We start from the raw sequence: 21,878 nt of genomic DNA on the forward strand, positions 1-21,878 counted from the left end.
AATGTAGTAGCTGATATGTTGTCTCGACCTGTCTGTGATACTAAAGTAAACAATACAGAAATCTGTAATTTTGTGAGCGTAGATATGCCATCTAGAAGTCCTGCTAGCATTCGTGATGCTCAGCTAAAGGATGAAAATATTAAGAAAATAATCGAATGTTTTGAAAATAATAAGAAGGATGAAGATTTTGTGAACTGGTCAGATAAAGGATATTTGATGAATCAAGGGATACTCTATAGATATGCCCCAGACTCCGATGCAGAAGAAGCTCAACTTGTAATACCTTCCCAAGAAAGAGAAACTATCATGAAATTGCATCACGATTCTCCTACTGCTGGTCATTTTGGAGAGAAAGGAACTTACCAACGTATTTCTCAGAGATACTATTGGACCGGCATGAGATCTTATATTGAAAATTATGTCAAGAAATGTCCTGAATGCTGTCGTTTCAAAGCAACCAATCAAAAACCTTCTGGACTCCTAAGAACTCCGGCGTACGCTCAACGATTCGAGACTTTGAGTATAGATTTATTTGGACCGTTACCAGAAAGTAAAGAAGGCCACAAGTGGATCTTTATTATTGAAGATTGCGCAACTAAATGGGTGGAACTGTTTTCTCTTGTCTCAGCCACTGCACATGAGTGTGCAACTAAACTTATTGAAGAAGTTTTCCTGAGGTACGGAATCCCAAGGAAATTAATTAGTGATAATGGCCCACAATTTGTTAGTGCTGTGCTGCAACAGGTTTGTTGTACACTGGACATTGATCAAATCCTAACTCCACTTTACCATCCACAAGCAAATCCAGTCGAAAGAAAAAATCGAGACTTAAAACCTCGTCTTGCTATCCTTGTGGGAGATTCACATGATTCTTGGTCTGAAAAACTACCAAGCATTCGTTTCGCTCTTAATTCTTCTAAATCAGATACAACTGGATATACTGCTGCATATTTGCAGTTTGGGCGTGAATTGAGGACAATTGATGATGTAGCCTACGATCTAAAAGCTGTTCTGGACAATGATAACTTTGTTCCGGAAATTACGCCGTACTTGAAGAGATTGGCCTCAATCACTAAGACTGTTAAGGAACGCGTTGAAATGAAACAGGACCAGAGAAAGACTTATTATGACCGGAACCGTAAAAAACTGTATTTTACTCCTGGCCAAAAAATTTGGGTTGCTTTACATCCAATTAGCAGAGCTCACAACAAAAAAACAGCAAAATTTATGCCAAAACGCGACGGCCCTTATGTGATCCTAACTCAACGATCACCAGTTTCATACGAGGTGGCCAGTTTGGACAATCCTAACACACCTATAGGAACTTACCATGTTTCGGCATTAAGACCGTTCGTTGAAATGGAGACTACTCCAATTGCTCCTCTGCGAAAAAGAGGAAGACCGAAGAAAAATGCTGTTTTAAAAGCGAGACGCTAATTAAAACAGAGGGGGAGGATGTAATGCCTGGTTTGCCCGAAAGAGGGAGCTAGGGAAAACTTCACCCATGATCCTCTCGGATTTTTCTGTAGAACGTTTTGTTTACAAGTAGATGTGTATATGTAGTACAAAAATGTTGTTTGATATTTGTTAGTGTTGTGTTTGTATTTTTTATATTAATTAAAATGTTTGAAAAATAACATAGAGAGCTAGCCTAGTTTATTATATAGTGACATTTCACGGGCATTTAATTTAGAGATAAATTAATTGTAAAACCTAGGTCACTTGGTAGCAAAGGTGAGACTCCAGGTATTATGAGTAACCATGATATAACGAGATAAATATGAACTACACTGGTTATCATAAATTAAGGAAAAATCACAAAAATAGCGATAACTCTTTCAAAAGTAAGCCAAACCGTGCAAAATTTGCATATGTTGTCCACTAAGAGTAGCTGAGTAAAATTGCAATATGCAAATTAGTGGCGCTGCACTCGGCTTACGTCATCTGCCTGGAGCATAAAAGTCCAAGTTTGAGAGAAAGCACACAAATTTTACTGTGATTGCGACATTGAAAATCTGAGATAGCCAATTCGTAATAATGACCTCTAGGCATCATTTGCCTGAAGAACTACGATGGAGAGCCATCGGGAGACTAGAGGCAGGGCAGAGTCAATCAGAAGTGGCCAGATGGCTAAATGTGAGTCCATCTGTGGTTCATAGACTTTGGAGGCAATTTCAAACCACAGATTCGGCATCTAGGAGGTTCAGTCAAGGACGGCCAACTGTTACGACCAGTGCCGATGACCGATATTTGACATTAAGTGCACGCAGGAATAGAACCGCTACTCCGACACATCTTAGATCCTCTCTTGCTGCAGCCACCGGAAGGTTGGTGTCAACGTCAACTGTGCGCAGAAGGCTCCACGAAGGTGGTCTGTATGCGAGACGACCAGCCATTTGCGTGCCGCTCACATCACGCCATAGGAGAGACCGTTTGCAGTGGGCCCGACAACATGTCCACTGGACGTCAGATCAATGGAGGCCTGTTCTCTTTACGGATGAGTCCAGGTTTAGTCTAGAAAGTGACAGTAGACGTTATTTGATATGGAGAGAACCTGGGACCCGTTATCATCCATCAAACATCCGTGAAAGAGATGCATACGGAAGAGGCAGTGTCTGTGTTTGGGGAGGCATATCCTTAGGAGGGCGCACATACCTCCATGTCTTTCCAAGGGGAACCGTGAATGCTCAGGTTTATCGAGACAACATCCTTGATGCTTATGTGCGCCCATATGCCGGGGCAATTGGTGATTGCTTCCTGTTACAGGACGATAATGCAAGACCACACAGAGCTCGCATTGTTGATGATTATCTTCAACAGGAAACAATTACTCGCATGGAGTGGCCAGCTCGATCCCCGGACTTGAATCCTATCGAGCACGTTTGGGATGCTCTAGGGAGGCGTGTATCTGCCATCAATCCGCCCCCTCAGACCCTTGCCACGCTTGCAACTGCTTTACAAGAGCAATGGCTCTCACTTCCTATTGAACTGATAGACCGCATAATTGAAAGCATCACACATCGCTGTTTGTGCTGTATTGCTTCTAGAGGCAATCATATTCCATATTAAAGGTACTTTTTCTATTGCAAACCGATACTTCCAATTTGTTTATTTTATACATGTGCTAATTTCTATACTACTATTAATGTCTGATAATTTCTTTTTATGTTGTTTAATACCTTACTATGTGTTGTATATTGTGGGTAAGTTTCATAAAATTCCATGTGTAATTTCTTGAGTTATCGCGATTTTTGTGAATTTTCCTTAATTTATGATAACCAGTGTAGATTTCTAGAGCCTACATCTACAGATTCCTCATCACCTCTATTTCCGATGAACGATGAATACTTCAAAAAGGGTTTAAGGAATTCTCGAGGGTCGCTTGATTAAAGGGTCTATAGATTAAATTAGTATTGAGTACGCATTTAAATTAATAATTTTTTGTTTTGGTATATTGTAGAACTATTTGTATTGCTAACTCAGCATATAATATCTATTACTAAAGCAGTTATATTAATAAAATTATTTGACTTAAATTTTTTATTTTATTTTTAATAATGACAAGAAAATACTGCAACATCGCTTCTAGTGATAAACGGCGACATGATCTTCGTACAAGTGTCTCGGTATGAATTTGAAACCTTTGTTCCCTTGCGGCTACCCATTATTTCGCCTAAAAGGTTGCAACTTAGTTATTTGAAATGAATTTTTATTTAATTATTTATTTGGTTGTCGAAAAAAAGAAGTTTGAAATTTATCGGTCGAAAACTTCGAATTTTTTTGTTTACTTTTCTCTCTCTTTTACATATTTAATAAAGAAGTTTTACAAACATTTTTAAGTGGAAATAATTTCGTGTATTTCATGTTTTTTTCTCTTTTGTCAAATTATTCAGAAGTATATCATCAAAATACAATTATCTTCGGATTTTTTACGGTTATTTTATAAAAACATAGGCGATGGAATGCAGGTCGATCTGATTACATTGATGAACTTATTTTTCATTTTTATAATATGAAAAATAAAATTCTTCATTTTCATTTGTTACATTTTGACAAGTTCTATACCATTGGAATTAGACGAAGAAAAAGAAATCGGAAGAAACAATATTTAATCACTGAAATAAAACTGCAAGGGGATATCTTGATTTGATTTTATTGCAAACAGTTAAATTTTTTACACATGAGTTATATACATCAAAATATCAAAACAACTATAAATATAAATTTGTTTGTCATTAGGTAAATTTTCAATAAAATTTTTATAATAAAAAAATTTAAAATGGGATAAGATATGGGAATGGGATAAAATTTCACTATAAACAAAACAATAATTCTAAAGTTTTGAAAATAAACTATTGATTAACAATTAAGTGTACATATAAAAATGCCAAAAACTTGTATATTTTTTACTTTTATTAAAAAATAAAATAAAAAAAAACTTTTGTGGGTACTATGATCCCTTAACGATTTTGGGTATTAGTTAATGAAAAAACATTGAAATGGAGAGGGGGGGGGGGAACTGATTTTTAGCCATTTAGTCGCAGATGCTCTTACGCTTTCCATTTTATGAAGTAAATATTTTTTGCTACAATTTGTTAGATATTAATTATCATTTTGTTTAATTTATGAATAAGAACTTTCAGATTGTAAGGTCTTCTCAAGGACATCGATGCAACCAGCCAGAAATTTTGTTGAAATTGAATGGCGTTATATTTAATAAATAATTGAGTACTTGTCATATATAATAAATTAGGAATTTAGAAATGGAACGGGATGTTTAACCTTGAGCTTGAACTTCAAAAGCCTTGCAATTAATTTCATAGTCTTGTATTAACTGCATTAGCAGGGCAACGATTGCATGGCATATGCATATTCTATATTATTGTATCACTTATGCGGTCATTCATGTAGGGTAATGCATGAAATTATCACGTGACCGAACATTTTGTGCCACATGCTAGGCGTTATGTTAACCTCATGTTACTCACGTGATAGCATCATGATTAATTAACTATTGTGCTTATTATAATGCCTTTATTGCAGCTGGAAAACGGGTTATTGAGTTATGATATTAATTTCACCTCACCTTAAAAATGTATATATGACTTGGTCCTGGAAAAATTATGATTTGTAGAGTGTTTGATGTACGTAAATTTTATATTTCCTACGATGATTTTAATTGCTTTAATTGAAATCTAAGCTGTGTTAAAAAGTCATGGTTGCTTATGAAATTTCTTTTTTTTTTTTTTTTTTTTTTAAATTTGTGTAGATAATTATGATTTTTAACGTCTTAAAGTTAATGAAAGGAATTAAGCGAGATATTATATTTATTTTTATCATTTGTTCCAGATTTTATTCGTTTCTTTACTAATTGACTAGTTATAATTAAAAGCAAAATAAGAATATTAACTTTTTAATGTGCAAAAATTCAACAAAGGCAATTTGGGAGAGAAAAAAAAATAGATTTAATAAACAGCATATTTATTAGGACTACAAAACGTGCTTTATAACATGGTATAAAAAATACATAAACAAATTTCAAAAATGAAAAAAAAAAAATTTTTTTTTTTGATAGACAAATTAAAATTATAACAACGTAATAATAAATCACATGTTCAAAGAAGAAAAAATATGCATAAGTAGCTTTAGCGCTGAGGTCGAAGGTACTGATATATAGTACATAAACGTCTGCTTAGTGCATTTTTTTAAACATCAGAACAATGGTAATCCTATCTGTTAGGATATTTTTTATATGTTTTTAAAATGATTCACATAAATAATTTTTGTAATGATTAATTGTTGTTACAAATATATTTTTTTATAACCGTCGTTGAACAACCAACCCAATTTTCAGTCTACCAAGGTTCTATTCCGCAACCTTGTAATTTTGAACCCAATACAGAAGACAATGGAACCCCTGGATAAAGTATTAAGAGAAATTTTCCTCAGTGAAGGACTTTCTGATGGAATTAACCCACATTTGGGTTTATTGGGGAGGGAAACCATTAAAAGCTTCCACTCTTAGACTGGCGGAAGGGGATTCTAACCCAAGATCCGTCAACCACTGATAATATTTTAAACTGTGGTCGGTGCGAGCTGGATGCAAAATTCGTATCAACTAGCCATCGCAAGGATCTGTCTTTTTATTTCTAAGCTACATCTTAATTTCGCTTCTTAAATTGCATTACTGTAAAGGGGGAACCACAGGTTTTTCATATTTCGAAAAACTGCTTGCAAATCTCCTCCTTTTTTATCTCTCTTTTTATGTGAGTTTATTTTAATTTTTTTGAATGTATCTGTTTTCTGTCGTTCAATAAGGTTTGTTCAAATTCAATTTTGTTCAGAAGGGAATTAACAGGTCATTAGAATGAGAAAATAGAATCGGAAGGGCATATCTACTAAAAAGTCTGCTGTCAAGTTAAGCTGATGACGCAAATTGTAGAAGATTGATAGGTTAAAAAAATGGCCTTTTAAAGTAAAATTACAAACCAAAAGTATAAATATAATTACGTTGTTTCAGCTCAAATATAAGAACAAACGGTTGAGAAGTGTAAACGCATGAAAATGTTTCCAAATAAAAACATAACTATTTAAGTAAATAAAAAAGGATGGGAATTTGAAGGGATTTTGAACTAGTTTCCAGAAAAAATCGAAAAAATAAGGTCACGCCATGCTAGTTATCAGTGTTTTTCACAAAAAAAAAAAAAAAAAATCGATTTCACCTAAATAATATTTTTATAAAACTCTTCAGAGAGAGAAAAACAAACAAATAAACAACACATTAAGTAGCACAACTCGATGATTCATAATTGGCTTTTATCTTAAATATAGATAAATATACTTTATTTTTCCTATGGTTAGCTGTTATTAGATAAAATAATAAAAATACTTGAACACTGAACCTCAGGTTTAGGTTAGCAATATATTTTAGTTAATGAATAAATAAATCCTATAATTATTTACTTGCATCACTTTATCATTATATCGCTTAATTTTAAAATCCTAATATTATTTAGATTATTCATCAATCAACTTCAATAATACTTGATTTTTAAGTCCTTATATTATTTAGTTTATTGATCGTTTAATTTTAGTATTACTTATTTTTTTAGTGCTAACATTATTAAGTTTTTCGTGAAGCAGTCTTAGCTTTACTCAGCTTTAATATTTGTCGTTGTCATCAGCCATTAAGGTGCCATCTATGGTCAAGAATTCGACTTCTGCCACACCCATACGTCACACCCGTTTATAGGGCGAACCCATTCACACATCCATTCATGCATACACAGATCGTAATTTTGACCTGAACTATAGAGCGATCAATCTCCAATTCAATACTCACATAGATATAATTTTTTTAGTGCGTAAATGGAGGACTTTGAGACCTAACAGATTTAAAATGCACCAGTCACCATTTACTACAGGGGAATTCTCCAGCCGTCTGGATACGAACTCCCATTTTCACAAACGTAAATCCAGCGCCCTACCAACCAGGCTATTCCGCCCCAGTTTTAATATTTAGCTTATTATTAATACTATTATTTAGTTTCTCAATTCCATTATTTGAGATTTCTTCAAACTTATTCTTCACAAATTTATAGCTACATCTTCATCTTTGCAATTTTGTCCCTCAATTTTCTCATTTTGAAAATCCAAACATTTGTTGTATTTAAAGTAGTAAAAAAATTAACTTCAAAACAGCTTTTGTGCAACAAATTAAGAAGATTAGTTATGGCTTTTATAACTTCTTAAGAAAATTACATGTATTGTTGCAAAGCCTAAGAAATTTCTCCATCCATATTAAATTCCTGTTATTTGATTTCCTGTTAGATATAGTTAAAATAATAACCATCTTAGTTTCTATTAAAATGTGTTACAATTATAGTAATCTTCTTTTCTATTATCAATATATTAAAATTATCTTTCGCACAGGCTAATGCTGAAAGCAATTTATAACCATAGAAGTGTCCCACTTAGAATATTAAAGAGACAGAAGAAATATTAAAGAGACAAAAAAATAAAATTTTTTGATAAACCAATTTCTAAAAATAATGAATTTTTGAAATTGCTTTCGAATTTCTAGTTTGAATTGTTCAGAAACATTTCGAAATAACTAAGTGTACCGCATTGTTCTTTATATTTTGGACAAAATTTAAAGAAATTGGCTTTAAAATACTTTTTACAGAAAATTGGAGGCAAAATAAATAAAAAGATGCAGTTGTCTTAAGACAATTAAATAATAATACAAAAAAAAGTTTTTCTTTCTTTTTTAATTGCTTACAAATTTTTAGTTGACAAAAAAAATACCTCATTGTAATACATTTGTTTTTCTTTTTTTGCAATTTAAAATATTTTTAAAAAGTAAATATAAATAAAGAGATTAACGAAATGGCTTTTGCTTTCAGAATTATTATAAAAAAAGATGACAAAAATAGTAATCACGAAAATGAAATAACAAATTATTTTTTTTAACTTTCTTTTTAAATCACTTACAAATTTTCAGTTGACAAAAAAAGAACATCTCGTTGTAATACATGAGTTTTTTTTTGTTTTTTTTTTTTGCAACTTAAAATATTTTTTAAAAGAAAATGTAAATGTAGAGAAATGGCTTTTGCTTTAGGAATAATAATAAAAAAATATAAAAAAAAATATAGATGTAATCACCTCACAGAAGAAAAATATTTTCGCTATTAGTGCGCAATTAATTTCAAATTTACATGTCTTTTAATATTTCCGAAGCTAACGCCAAGTTATTATTCCTTCGAAAAATTTATCAAAGCGCTTAGAAACAACTTGTGTTTTTCGATCTCTTTTTCTTACGACTTAGAAGACATAGCATATTTTTCTTTCGTTAAATTGTTATTTGACCTTATAGTCTTAGTGTTTTTTGTTTTAAATTTTCAGACGCCTTGAAGTGTGGTGCGTCAGTCACACAATCTAATACATCATAAGGATGATGTCATTAGCGTCTAATTCATGATGTAACAATTTCTGAACAGGGAGGTATATCCCCAACATCCAGTGAGAGACCAATCAGCCTTGATATTGAGTTGTTTTTCTATTAGAAAATGTGAAGCGAAAAATAATTTCTCAGAATTTAAAGTGTTTGTTAGAACGTCAAAAAAGAGTGTCGTAAATATTTATTTTCAGATCAGATTTTCAAGATAAACAATATTTTGTGATATCTGCAATGTGTTTTAATGATTCAAAAAAAAATGAAAATTAATAATGAGATAATTTCATAATTATTGTAACTTTTACGTATTTATAACTTTTTTTACTTTTATCTTTTCAAAATTATCGCAATTAACTTTTCTGTTATTTAATACGTACTGCTCATGTAAGATTAGAGAAAATGAAGGCGTCTTTGTAATTTATGTTATTGGTTTAAAATTACGCTACTCATTGTAATGAAATATAACTTTTTGAATATTTTCTTCTTTTACGTAAAAACAATTTTTTGCTTAATTAAATTTTTATTTATTTAATTTTTAGCTCTAATTAATACTGGAAATTATGATGATTGTTATCCTTCTATTCAATTTTTTGTTTCTATAAATTTTGTACGGTCTTTTATTTTCTTTTGCTTTTGTAAATAAAAATAATTGTTTAAAATTTTCTTAACAATCTGTTAAACGTAGCAGAATGGGCAAAAGAAGCAATTACAATAATGTAAAACTGGATGCAATATAAGTTTTTAAGCAATTAAAAATTTGTTTTAGAAATTAAGAGCTATTTTGGGACAATTATACACTTTTGAAAGCATGTAAAATCGTTCTATTGTTCGAATTTGCTTCATCCTTGTAGCATTTGTATCATTTACTCAATAAAGCTCTAAGTTGCCGTACTATTATAATACTCCTTAACCCTTTGACGCATAATTTTTATTAAACGTATTTTTCAGACTAAAGCAAAAACAAACGTAAAAAATGCACAAATGAAGTACATAGAAAGTACATTAATGGACATACTACAGTTTCATTCCTATAAACAAAAAACCTTCCTCTGAGGAAGATTCTTTGCTTTAGTCTACATAGCATAAAATATACCATATTCTTTGTTAGGTATACAGACTTTTTTTTCATTATTTTGTATTAATTTAGGTCAAAATAAGGAAAAAATATTATATTTAACATTTTAATAATTTATGGTTATGAAATACAGCATAAAACACTGGTGTTTTTTACTGCGTTAAAGGTAAAATTTTTCAAACACGGCTAATTTCCTAACAATAATTTTTCAACTTAGCACTTATTTGCAGTTATTTAGATCTAATAGAAAGTTATTCAGCATTGTAATTTTTTTAATTTACAATATCAATTATTGATAATTTTTTAATATGAATGAAACACATTTTTTTAGTAACTGTTATATATATATATATATATATAGTAAAATAAATAAATACAAAAAAACACGAAGAAAATTAAGAAAAACAATAAGTTTCATTCCGGATTTTTTAAAAAAATTTTATCCTTTTTTTCCTTTCGGATTATTACTTTTTTTCCCCCCAGTTGTTTGTTATTTTTATTATTATTATTTTTCTTCCCCCCCTTTTTTTTCATATGTCTGTAATTTTCATTTGTTTTATCTTCATTTTGAACTTATATATATAATATAGGGACACCAATGTGTCATCTGCGTCAAAGGGTTAAACTTGATTATGGTCGTACCCTTGACAGATGGTACAGTTTGTAAAATTTTAAACAAAGGAATAAATAAAAATTATTTATGTAAAATATTTGTCAAAACAATTATGTGAGTTTGTGATGTATTTTAGAAAAAGCTCCTGAATATAAATGGTTCAAACGGCCGTAAAAACTACATTATGGAATTTCCTAAAGATTATGTGTAATTATTACATAGACATGAAAAATCTGCTAAAAAAACTCCATAAAACAAAATTACGCATTCAAACTTTATTTCAGCAAGAAATAAGGAAACAATAATCAAAATGCTCTTTATTATAAGAAATTTTTGGAAAAAAAAAGATATTTGTTACAATTTTAATTAAAAACTTGTCAGTAAGAGCTGTTTTATCACTTAGGGTTATTGCATTTCCATGTTTTAAAAATTCACGTGATTGCAGCCTGCCGGTCTCGTGGAAACGCATTGTATTTTTTTTAAAGGATGCAGAGACCTTGAGGATTCACTGTCAAAATAAAAACAAACATATCTTTAAGTTGTCATATATTCCGTTTCCGATTGAATATTGTTTACATTCCGTTTTTTGTTTAATCGGAATATTTGTAAGGAAGTGCTATCTAGTTCATTAAATTTTCAACATCACTAAAAAAAAATTGGATCAAATTACGGTATAAAATACCGGCACTTCATCCGTAAAATCCATTTTTATCATAAAATATTATGCCATAATTTTTACAGTAGTATTTATATAGAATGATTCCGTGATTTTACGGAAATTATTACTGTGAAAATCACGGAATATCAGATTTTTTGTTCCGTAACATGTTCCGGTAAAAATGGGTTTTACGGTAAAAAAGTGCCGTCACTTTTTACCGTTGCATTATAGAGAAGTTTTTACAGTGCTCTCAAATTATAATATTTATCAAATTATAAAACGCGTATTCATCGTTGAACATTATTCTGAGCATTGTTGATTGGTCAGATCGTGTAATTTCATGCTTTCTCAATCGACCATCTTTATCACATAATTTAATACATTGGAAATTGTATTTATCGTTAAAGTTCATAAAAAATAGCCCATAATCATCTACATCTAGGAAATAGAGCACTGTAACAGCGAAATTCAGCCCCATTTATGCGAAATGATCTTAGAAAAATAACTCAATTTGCAATAAAATTTCTCCATTTTTAATTAAAACTCCCTTTTTTTTTTAATAAAAATTACTTCTTGAAAATGTTTGACACCCTGTACAATTAAATACGAATATCGTTTTCATAAGATTCATTTTCATGCATTAGAAAAAGTTGAAAACTGAAAAATATTACTTTAAATTTAAAAAACAAAGAAGTAGATAAGGCCTTAGTGTGCCACACCAGTATAAGTTTTAGAAAACAAACATGTTTTTCTTAGTCAATGACAAACATTTATTGTTGCTATTTTATGAAATATTTTATAAAACAAATTATACGGCACTCACTAAGCGAGTGATGATGTTTGATAGTTAAAAATAGTAAATATAATAACTCCTTCAATTTCTGTCAGATTTAGAATTCATGTGTTTGTATATTATCTCTGAAATTCTGTTGACCGCAGGATTTAAAAAAATTTTTTTTTTAACAAAAGTGTGATTTTTTGAACTTTAAAAGTTAGAATTTAAAAGTCAAATTAACCAAAAACTATAAACCCAATCAAAAACATATATCTTGAAACTTAGACTGCAGCAAGTATACACATGCTAACAAATTTTTAAATAAATAGAATGAGAAATGAGGTTGGAAATAAACGCTAATTTTAGACATGTTTTCAATTTTAAAGGTGTATTTATTAAAGGTTAAAACTTCATGAAAGTTTTATTTAAAAAAATTTAAACTTAAACTTTGTTTAAAGTGAACCTAATTACCTTTCTAAAAACAATTGTCTGGATTTGAAGCTACACAAATAGTATAGATATTTAAAAAGAGTATTAAAATTTTTAATTATTCGCCTACTTGAAAATATTTATCCACTTAGATAAAAATTATTTAAATAAATATATAGTTCACAAGTTTTGAATAGTTTTATTATCCCAAAAATTCCAGCGTTGGTTAACATAATACATTAGAGCAGCATTAATATTAAGATTATTACAATTATAAACATTAATAAATTAGACCAAGAATGCTTTTTCCTTTAAAAACTGTGACTCTCCTTCATACTGCGATATTAAGCAGTATAAAAAGCTCTGGCTAAATATCTACGATATTTAATCTAGCAATCAGGAACAGTCTTAAATTTAAATTTTTAGAAGAATTTCTTGAATGTGCAGATCGAAAGAACAGAGTTCATGTATTACGACTCAATCCTTACAAAAAAAAGAAAAAAAGGAAAAAAGGTTTATAGTTGCCACCATTTTTGGTGTTGAGGTAAACTAAACTTTTTGCAGAGCATATATTCATATTTTTTATTAATTTTTACTTGTTATAGTTTAAATTTATTTATTTATTCACTTTTTATCATTTGTTTACTGACAACGCATTTTTACATGCGCATTAGAATCGATTTATGGTTTCATTGCAAAAACATTTCGTTTAAAAAACAATTTTAGTAATATATTTGTACTAATTCTTTCAAACAATTGTTATTTTGTCAATTTTGTAGAATTTTTTTCACAATAACTACAATTCTGCACTAAATGTATTCAGTTTACCTCAACGCAAAAAATGTGACTGTGCACCAATTTTTTTACAGTGTAGGGTCTAACCTTAAATATGCTATTTAATTAGAGCAGATGATATTTTAAGCTAAAAAATCAGGTTAACACTGTACTTTCTCGGCATAAACATACATGTCTTGAGCAGATAGGGGTAAGCGCAATATGGAAAATATTATACGAATAGTTTAGATAAAAGAGCGAACGCAATTTTGAAGCCTTTTTAATGTTATTTTCGCTTTTTGCGTATTCCGCCTTTCAAAGAAATCAAAATTGTTTCAAATTTTTATTTCTCAATGAACTATTCGACCAATCCCCTCCAAATTTAGAAGTTTGTTATTTAAAATTACGAAGATTAAATTCATGTAAAAACTTGTGTATACAATTCAAAATTTTTCGACCATTAGTAAATTGAACAATAAAAAATGAAAAAAAATTATGAAAAGTTACTTGGAATTATCTTTGGATAAATGAGGGGAAAAAAGTCCCCAGGTGAGGCGAAATATGCAAAAAAATTGAAATTAGTATAACGGGACAAAACTATTTTTTTCATTTCTAAGATTCCGGTTAATTTATTCTCTAAATTACTGCCAGTCACTCTAAATTTATTTCAAATACTACCACGTAGGTACACTCATTTGGTAGTGCAATGCTACAAAAAATGCAGATTTTCTTAAAAATTCTAATTAACCGTATGTTGAGAATCTCATTTAACTACTTTGTATCGAAAATATATTTTTCAAAGACTAATAATTCCTGGATGCTCCCGGCGACTTTCAAAATAAGCAAATAAACTTTCAAAAAATTGAGATTTTGAACTTTATTTTTCACCGCACAACATTCATGTTTTCATAATCAGATAAATTTTATTCTCAATTGTTTTTCAAAAATATTTACTCTCATCTTCAAAAGCAGATAAGGTAAAAAAGATTTTACGAAGATTGTACCAGCAGTATTTAGTCTGGAATATAATGGAATATTTTCGAACATATTTACACAATGAAAAGTAATTCATCTGACAAAAATTTTACAAAATTATGTAACTATTCATTTTGTACTCATATTTTCGTAATTACGTACATCTTGCATAGAGATTGGAGTAGTATAATATCATGTGAGTCAACAATGGGTTAAAAACAATACAATGTTCCTTATTGTATTGCAACTTGTTCAATGTTCTTTTTAAAATTTTGGAAACAGAGAAGTGATTTTTTAAAGAAGCGTATACTTGCAATATTATTGGAAATACTTTTTCAGGATAATAGCATTTAAAAAAAAAGAATATGGAATTAGAGAGGTAATTAATTTGTCTGGAAATCGCATTTTTAATGCTTGTTAAATGATTTTTGTATTTTTCGTTTGATTCGATTAAAAGTTAGCATCAAAAAAAGTTTTTTTCGCTATTATTTATGAAATGTAAATAAAAACTTTGAACCAAAAAGTTATCTAGTGGCTAGTGGTCTCAACTCATAGTTTTTAGGACACGTGTTAGTTCATCACTGCAACATAATTTTTTTTTATATCATCTTCTAGTGCTGCTTTATATTAAAAAAACAGCAAAAAAAAAGATATGGAAAGAAAGCGATGTGATAAGACATTTCTCTGGGTTGATTCTTTGATAAACGTCCAAGAAATATTTTAAAGAGACTTTTATTGTGGGTTATAGATCTGAGTCTTATCTCTTGCACCAGTTCAAACTCCGAGGAAAAGGGTTTACCCTTTGGAATAGTGACTTTTGAGACCTTTTTTGTATAATGTTTTTTTCTTTAAATCGTATGATTAGATATTATAAACCATAACCGTTTTATTCAATGATAGATATTATTCAATTTAATATTGACTAATTGTACCTTCCAGGCGTTTGATTATTACCACAACTTTTTAAAATAAAATAGAATCCAGTTAAAAGTGTGTTACAGGTTTTTACGACTAAATCTAACTAAATTAGGGCTTAACTACTAAATCAGCTCTAATCTAAGCTCTAATTAGCTCTAATCTAAAAAAAATTAAACAGTGACCCATTAAGGGATGGAACATATTCATCGATTGAAAAATAACAGAGAGAGTTAAGATTTTCGTTCCATACAAGCTTGGGCTCACATTAGACAAATAAAGTTTCGAAGCAAATTTTTTTTTTTTTTTAAATTATTAATAATTAAAAAATTTTTCCTTATCATAGGACTGAAGTGTGCTTAGATCTTATAATTAAAATATTGTTTCGAATTAAAACATTGTATCAATGATAATCTATCAAAGATGTGTATCCGGATTATTTATCTTTTGATATCAGCTACTTTTTAAATGTTCTGTAATCAGAAACTTTTTGTAACCTCAGTTTATGAAACTAATCTTTGTACTAAATTTTCCTTCAGATTTACAATTAATTTTGGTTCATTCTTGTATTTTTTAAGTGTATAGATTAGACACATATTTCTAAATTTTACGAAGTGTTGACTTTAAATGAAAAAAAATTTATGTTGTTTAACATCAATAATTTTTACATTCACATTAGAAAAGTTTGCATTCACAATTTTTAATGTAATGTACATAAGATGAAATAAATTTTCCCACTTCGATGATTTTAAATTATTTGTAAAACTTATTTTTATTGCTTGCAAATTTATGTTTCGTATAAATTTTGTTTTGGTACTGAAATCTTTATCTTTATTTATTTTTCTTGAACTTTTAAATTAAGTATTTCCTATTTTTTAAAAAAATTTCAATATAAACTTGAAGATGTTATATCTGGCACCTCTAATCTCTCCAATTTTTTTTTTGCAATATTCTACAACAATGATTAAACAGTTATTACTTAAGACAAAAATAGAGAAAAATAATTCGTAGGAAAAGTATTTTAAAATTGCAATAACTTTCGAACAATTTCAAAAAAAATAAATAAATAAATAACTCATGTTTAGCTGACTGATAAAACTACCTCTTTCAGGGCTGTACCTATGGCTGCAGAGGGGAAGCAGGGTATTTTTTACAAAATAAACATTTAATAATTTTCGAACCAATTATCAAATATTGATTTTTTATACCTCCGTACACTCTGTACCTTTTCTATATTTTTCTTAATTTCAAGTTTTTAAGTTAAATAGTTTTTTGTGCAAAAACAAAACGTAACAAAAACACCTAAAACGACGATGGCAGAGGCTTTAAATCTTTTTTAATACTGAGAAATACAAAAACTTCAAATACATGTATTGTAGTATTGTATCTATAGATGTATTGCATCAATAAAACATGTATTGTAGTTTTTTGTTTTTTTTGAAACTAGCTGTTAAATACCTAAATCATTTCTCAAAAAAGTTTTTTTTAAAAATTATTAACAGTTTAAAAGGGTTTTTTTTTTATAACCGTCGTTGAACAGCCTACCCATTTTCTTAGTTTACGACTACGAATTTTCAACGCCATAGCCTTGTAATTTTCAACTCAACCCAATTCAGAAGACAAAGGAAGTCATGGATCAAGTATGGGGAGAAATTTGCCTTCGTGGAGAACTTTTTGAGGGCACTAACCCGCATTTGCGTTACATGGAGATGAAAACCACGAAAACCTCCCATGGTTTGCCTGACGGCAAGGGTGTGGTCGGTGCAAGTCGGATGAGGAATTCGTATCGACTAGCCAACGTTGGGATTCGAACCCAGTTCACCTTATTAGAAGGCCAACGCTCTCTCCCCTGAGCAGCCAAGGCTCAATTTAAAAATTCGATATTTATTTAGTTTATGAAAATCGCTCTTTTACATTTATGAGAAAACACGTAAGGTTGCATCTAAAAAATTATTTTCATGCGCCCTATGAAAAAAGTATAATAAATCAAAGCATACAGTTTTTAATAAAGAAAACTTATTTTTAGAATTTCTAGAGTACAAAAATAAGAATAATTCTTAAAAATACTATGTAATTTCTTCATCGTAAATGACCCGGCATAAGTTAAAACACATTGAGAGTTATAAGCATTTTGCAACAATATTGAAATAGTACTTCATTTAGGAATAACTCGGCAGAAATAAGCAATGTGCTAATAGATTTCCAGAAAATAAATTTTAAAGTGTCAGTATTTTAATTTTAAGAACAATGTCTGCCTATAATTTGCAATTGATGCATACTATTCAGATCTTGTAAACTTAACCGAAAATATTAACTAATTACAACGAAAAAAAAATTTTTTTTTTTGATTTTAGCGAACTTGATCTATTACTAGGTTCCTGGGTAAAATTTTTAAATTTTAAGTAAGTTAAAATTTTTAGAGACCTTTAATCACTAACAGCAACTCTTTGTTCTTTTTTTTATTGAAAACGCATTGGATCTCTTCAATAATATTATTTTATTGCCCATTGAACGAGAGATAATTTGAAAAACACTTGATTTCCTTAAGTCTATCTGTTTTTACTTACAGTGACTTTGAAAATTTGTTTATCTCCTTTTTTACTTCCGCAATGACCATGAACTACGCTCAAGGACAAATATAGGATAATAAGTTCATTTTAACGTCTGTTTATGAATTTAGATTCCAGTTGGATTTAAATTTTTACACTTCTTATCTAAATTCAATAGTAATGTTGTTAAAGACCTTAAGCAGACATTTTAAACTCGTTAATATGTCCTTTTTGGATGGAACAGTCATTACAAATTTAAGCTAGTCATACGAAATATGCAAGCAAGTAGCAACTATATCATTGCTTTTATGACTTAAGGTGCCAAAGCTGCCCAGATAGTTCTCTTTTATACCATAATGGTTAAAAAAAATTATTTATACGAATGCTTTCTGGAGTTGATGAAAAGAAAAATAACTAATGTGCTCAACCCAGTTGGAAATTTCGGTCGTCGTTGAACTATAACATCATTCGAATTTCTTGCTGCCTTAATAAAATTCTTAGTTATGCCATATTATTCTAAAAATGAAATAGTCTTAAACTTAAAATAGAGCGCGAGGAGCCTAATGGAGATCACTCGCCTCTATATGATTGGATTCCGATTCAAATCCCAGCGATAGTTGGTTCACACGAATTCTGTTCACTGTAAAAAGTTTTGAATCAAACTACACTAAAAAGTACCGGCACTCAGGGTGCCGATACTTTTTACCATAAAATCCATTTTTACCAAAACATGTTACGGAACAAAAAATCTGAAAATTTTTAAGGCTGCAATTCATTTATGTGATATTTTGGATCAACATTGCAACGATTTTTCCGAAAGTGTATGAATTACAGTTGAGGAAGAGAATTAAGATGATCTAAAATATTTTCTAGATTAAACGAAGTTTTATGATCTTAGTGTATAAGTATTAAGTTACAGATACTTAACCTTCGGCTCCAGACTTTGCATTTTATCATATTTTTTTTCCAGCTTTATCAGTAGATCAAAAGTGAGAAAAGATAATTTTAGTTTGCATAATATAGCCTCTTGCGATCAAAGTATGAGCAACATAATTTACGTTAAATTTTCGTTAATATATCTTATCTCAATAAAAAGAATTAGAACACGACTGAAAGAGTTATCTAAGTTCAGTTATAGTTTCTAATCAAAAGATTAATTCAAAGTTATAAATTTTAAATTTGATGTAAGATTGGAACGACTTTGCATTATTGCTAAAACTATTACTTTTTTTTGCTTTTTGGAAATATTTTAATTTATTGATTGCAAAAAGTTGGGTGTTCTCTCAAAACATAATGGGATAATACGCCAGAGTTATAGCTTCAAGCAAATTTCTTGTGTTAGCAAGATCAAAATTTAATGTCAACTTCGATAGTAATAAACTAGGTTTGATTTAGTGCTTTAAAAGTTTACACTTTGAAATGATATCACAGTTCAACATGTAATTATATTTTTAGCAACTAAGTTCGTGTACCGCGTAAATATTCCTGTTATTTGTTTGAGAAAATCCTCCAACCCATTTGGAGAGCAAAATCACCCAAGTTTGTTGCGTGGTCTATAGCATAGGTTAAGAACCTATGCTTTTATGCAAGTCTTCAAGTGGTTTACGTTTCAATATTAATAGAGAAACTCATTAAAAAATGGATTTCATAGCTTACTTTTAGCCAATGTCTTTTTGATTAAATATGTATGATTTTGATTAATTTAATTTATGCTACTACACGATTTTTAGGTTTTGTTTGCAAGTTATGAACAATTTATGTTAGAAATACATATATAACATGATGTATTCAGTTATGAAAGAAATAAACCAGTTGCAATCATATTTCCGGGATGAAAAGCTGCGTAGTATTTTATTTCTAGGACAAATAAAGTTGTAAATATTTTCCTGACATACATAGGAAATGTGGCGCAGAAATATGAGTATAAAACAAAGTTAATAGACACTGGTACTAACAATAACACAGCTGTTTAAGCAACTATCTTATGACAAGTTCCAGTTCGTTGCACTGGCTGCTTTTAATTTATATTGCATCTAAATCTAATAATAAAATATATAAACTAATAAGAAAGTTATAATATTTTGAAAGAATAATGGCAAAATTTAGGAAAAAATAAGTATTTTAGAAAATACAGAGAACTTACACTGAGAAAAAGTATGGTCAAAACTACCAGAATATGGCAAAATTTACCGTGTTTCAGGCCCTATAGGAAAACCAAAAAGGTCGGCAATTTTTATCGAAGCTCTTTAGTAATGTTTTTGGTAATATTAACTATAAAATATGATTTTATTATATACCATAAAATTTGAAAATGAGGTGAAATTTGGTAATTTTATCATAATACTTTAGAACATTTTTTTACTAAAAATGTGAAATTTTTTTACGAAAAATGTGAAATTTTTTTACCAAAAATGTGGAAATAAGATCTATAAATTTAAAAAACAGAATTTCAGATAAATCGTTACAATATAAATAGAAAAATTACTAAATGAATAGTTTAAACACCGTATATTTTGGGTTTTAATTCCAGAACTATGGTTACTTTTACCAAAAATGTCATTATCATACAGTGAGGTGATTTTACCAGAATATTTTTCTCAGTGTACCAGTTCCTTGTTATTGAATATATAATATATCTTACTAAAATAGCAATAAAAGATATATGCGTTTGAGTAAAGTTATAAAATGTATGAAAATCATACTAATAAAACAAATGACTTCTATTTAATAGAAAACACCAGTGTCTAATTTTTATTTTCAAGGAAATTTTAGTTTTACTTTGAAGTATTGAAGTAGATTTACATCATACATAATTTAATGTCAATTAAAATATTATAAACATTATAATACACACTTTATATCCTAATGTGTTTTAAATATTACAATTCGAACATTTAATGTAGATAAATGAATAAGAAAATTGTAAAAATTTAAAAAATCATACAATTGTTGAAGTTAATTAAATATAGAAAGCACTCCACTTTGAAAAAGAATATGGTCAAAACTACCAGAATATGGTAAAATTAATCGAGTTTCGAGTTTAATAGAACACAAAAAAGCTCGGTAATTTCTACTGAAGCACTTTGGTAATGATTTTGGTAAAATTAACAATAAAATAAGGTTTCATAGCAAGTAATAAATTTTGGTAATTTTATACCTTAGAGCTTGCATAAAAACCATTTATTCGGTTTAGTTTTTTTTTACTAAATGTGTGGAAATAAGAACAACAATTTTGAAAACCAGAATTTCCGGTATACCGTTACCTTATTAATAAGAAAATTACCAAATTAATTGTTTAAATACTGTATATTTCGGATTTTATGAAACAAAATTATGTTGTGCTTTTTTTAAATTATTATTATTATTAAAAATGTTATAAACATACATTCTTGTAATTTTACCAGAATTATTTTTCTCCGTGCTGGCAGCTCTTTACATTAACTTCTTATTAGTTTATGTCGAACTTCTTATTAGTTATGTCTGAAACTGACAATTAAATATATGAATGGATAATTTAATTACAGTTATAAATTATTTTGAAAATACCAATAATACTTAAATGAACTAACTATTTCAGAAAACACTGTCGTTTTTCGTATCCTTCATATCCAATTTTCACTTAAATCAACTTCAATTTTAGTTTGATATATTGTTCCTAACATAATATAGTAATAAACAATATTATGAACGATAACTTGCACTAAATATGGAATAATATGTTTTTAAAATGATAGTTTGCCTATTTAAAATGTTATTTAGATTAAAATGATATCTCTTTACAAATTATAATGTTTTGAAACAAATTTTTTAAAAGAAACACGCACACACATACTTCTTGGTCTTGAATGATCAAATGACAATAGTTTCAAACAAGAAGAGAAAAATCAATATATAATAAATTATAGTTCTCATTTCTAACTTAATTCTTGTAATAAAATTAATTTTACTTACCAATTGGAATTTTAACAGTAGAATGAGAATATGAAGTTTAGTAGTAATATCTTTGCATATTGTTCTATATCATTAAAAATCCAAACTAAAGAAATATATGTATACCTTAAGAGCAAAAACAGACACATTTTCATGAAAAAAAATGTGAATTTTTTATGAAAATGAAATATTATATCAAAATTTGTATTTGTTAAACACAACTTACAAT

The sequence above is a fragment of the Parasteatoda tepidariorum genome, chromosome 6 (assembly GCF_982258835.1).
Source record: "Parasteatoda tepidariorum strain Cologne lab strain chromosome 6, Ptep-v5.0, whole genome shotgun sequence".
NCBI lineage: Eukaryota > Metazoa > Arthropoda > Arachnida > Araneae > Theridiidae > Parasteatoda > Parasteatoda tepidariorum.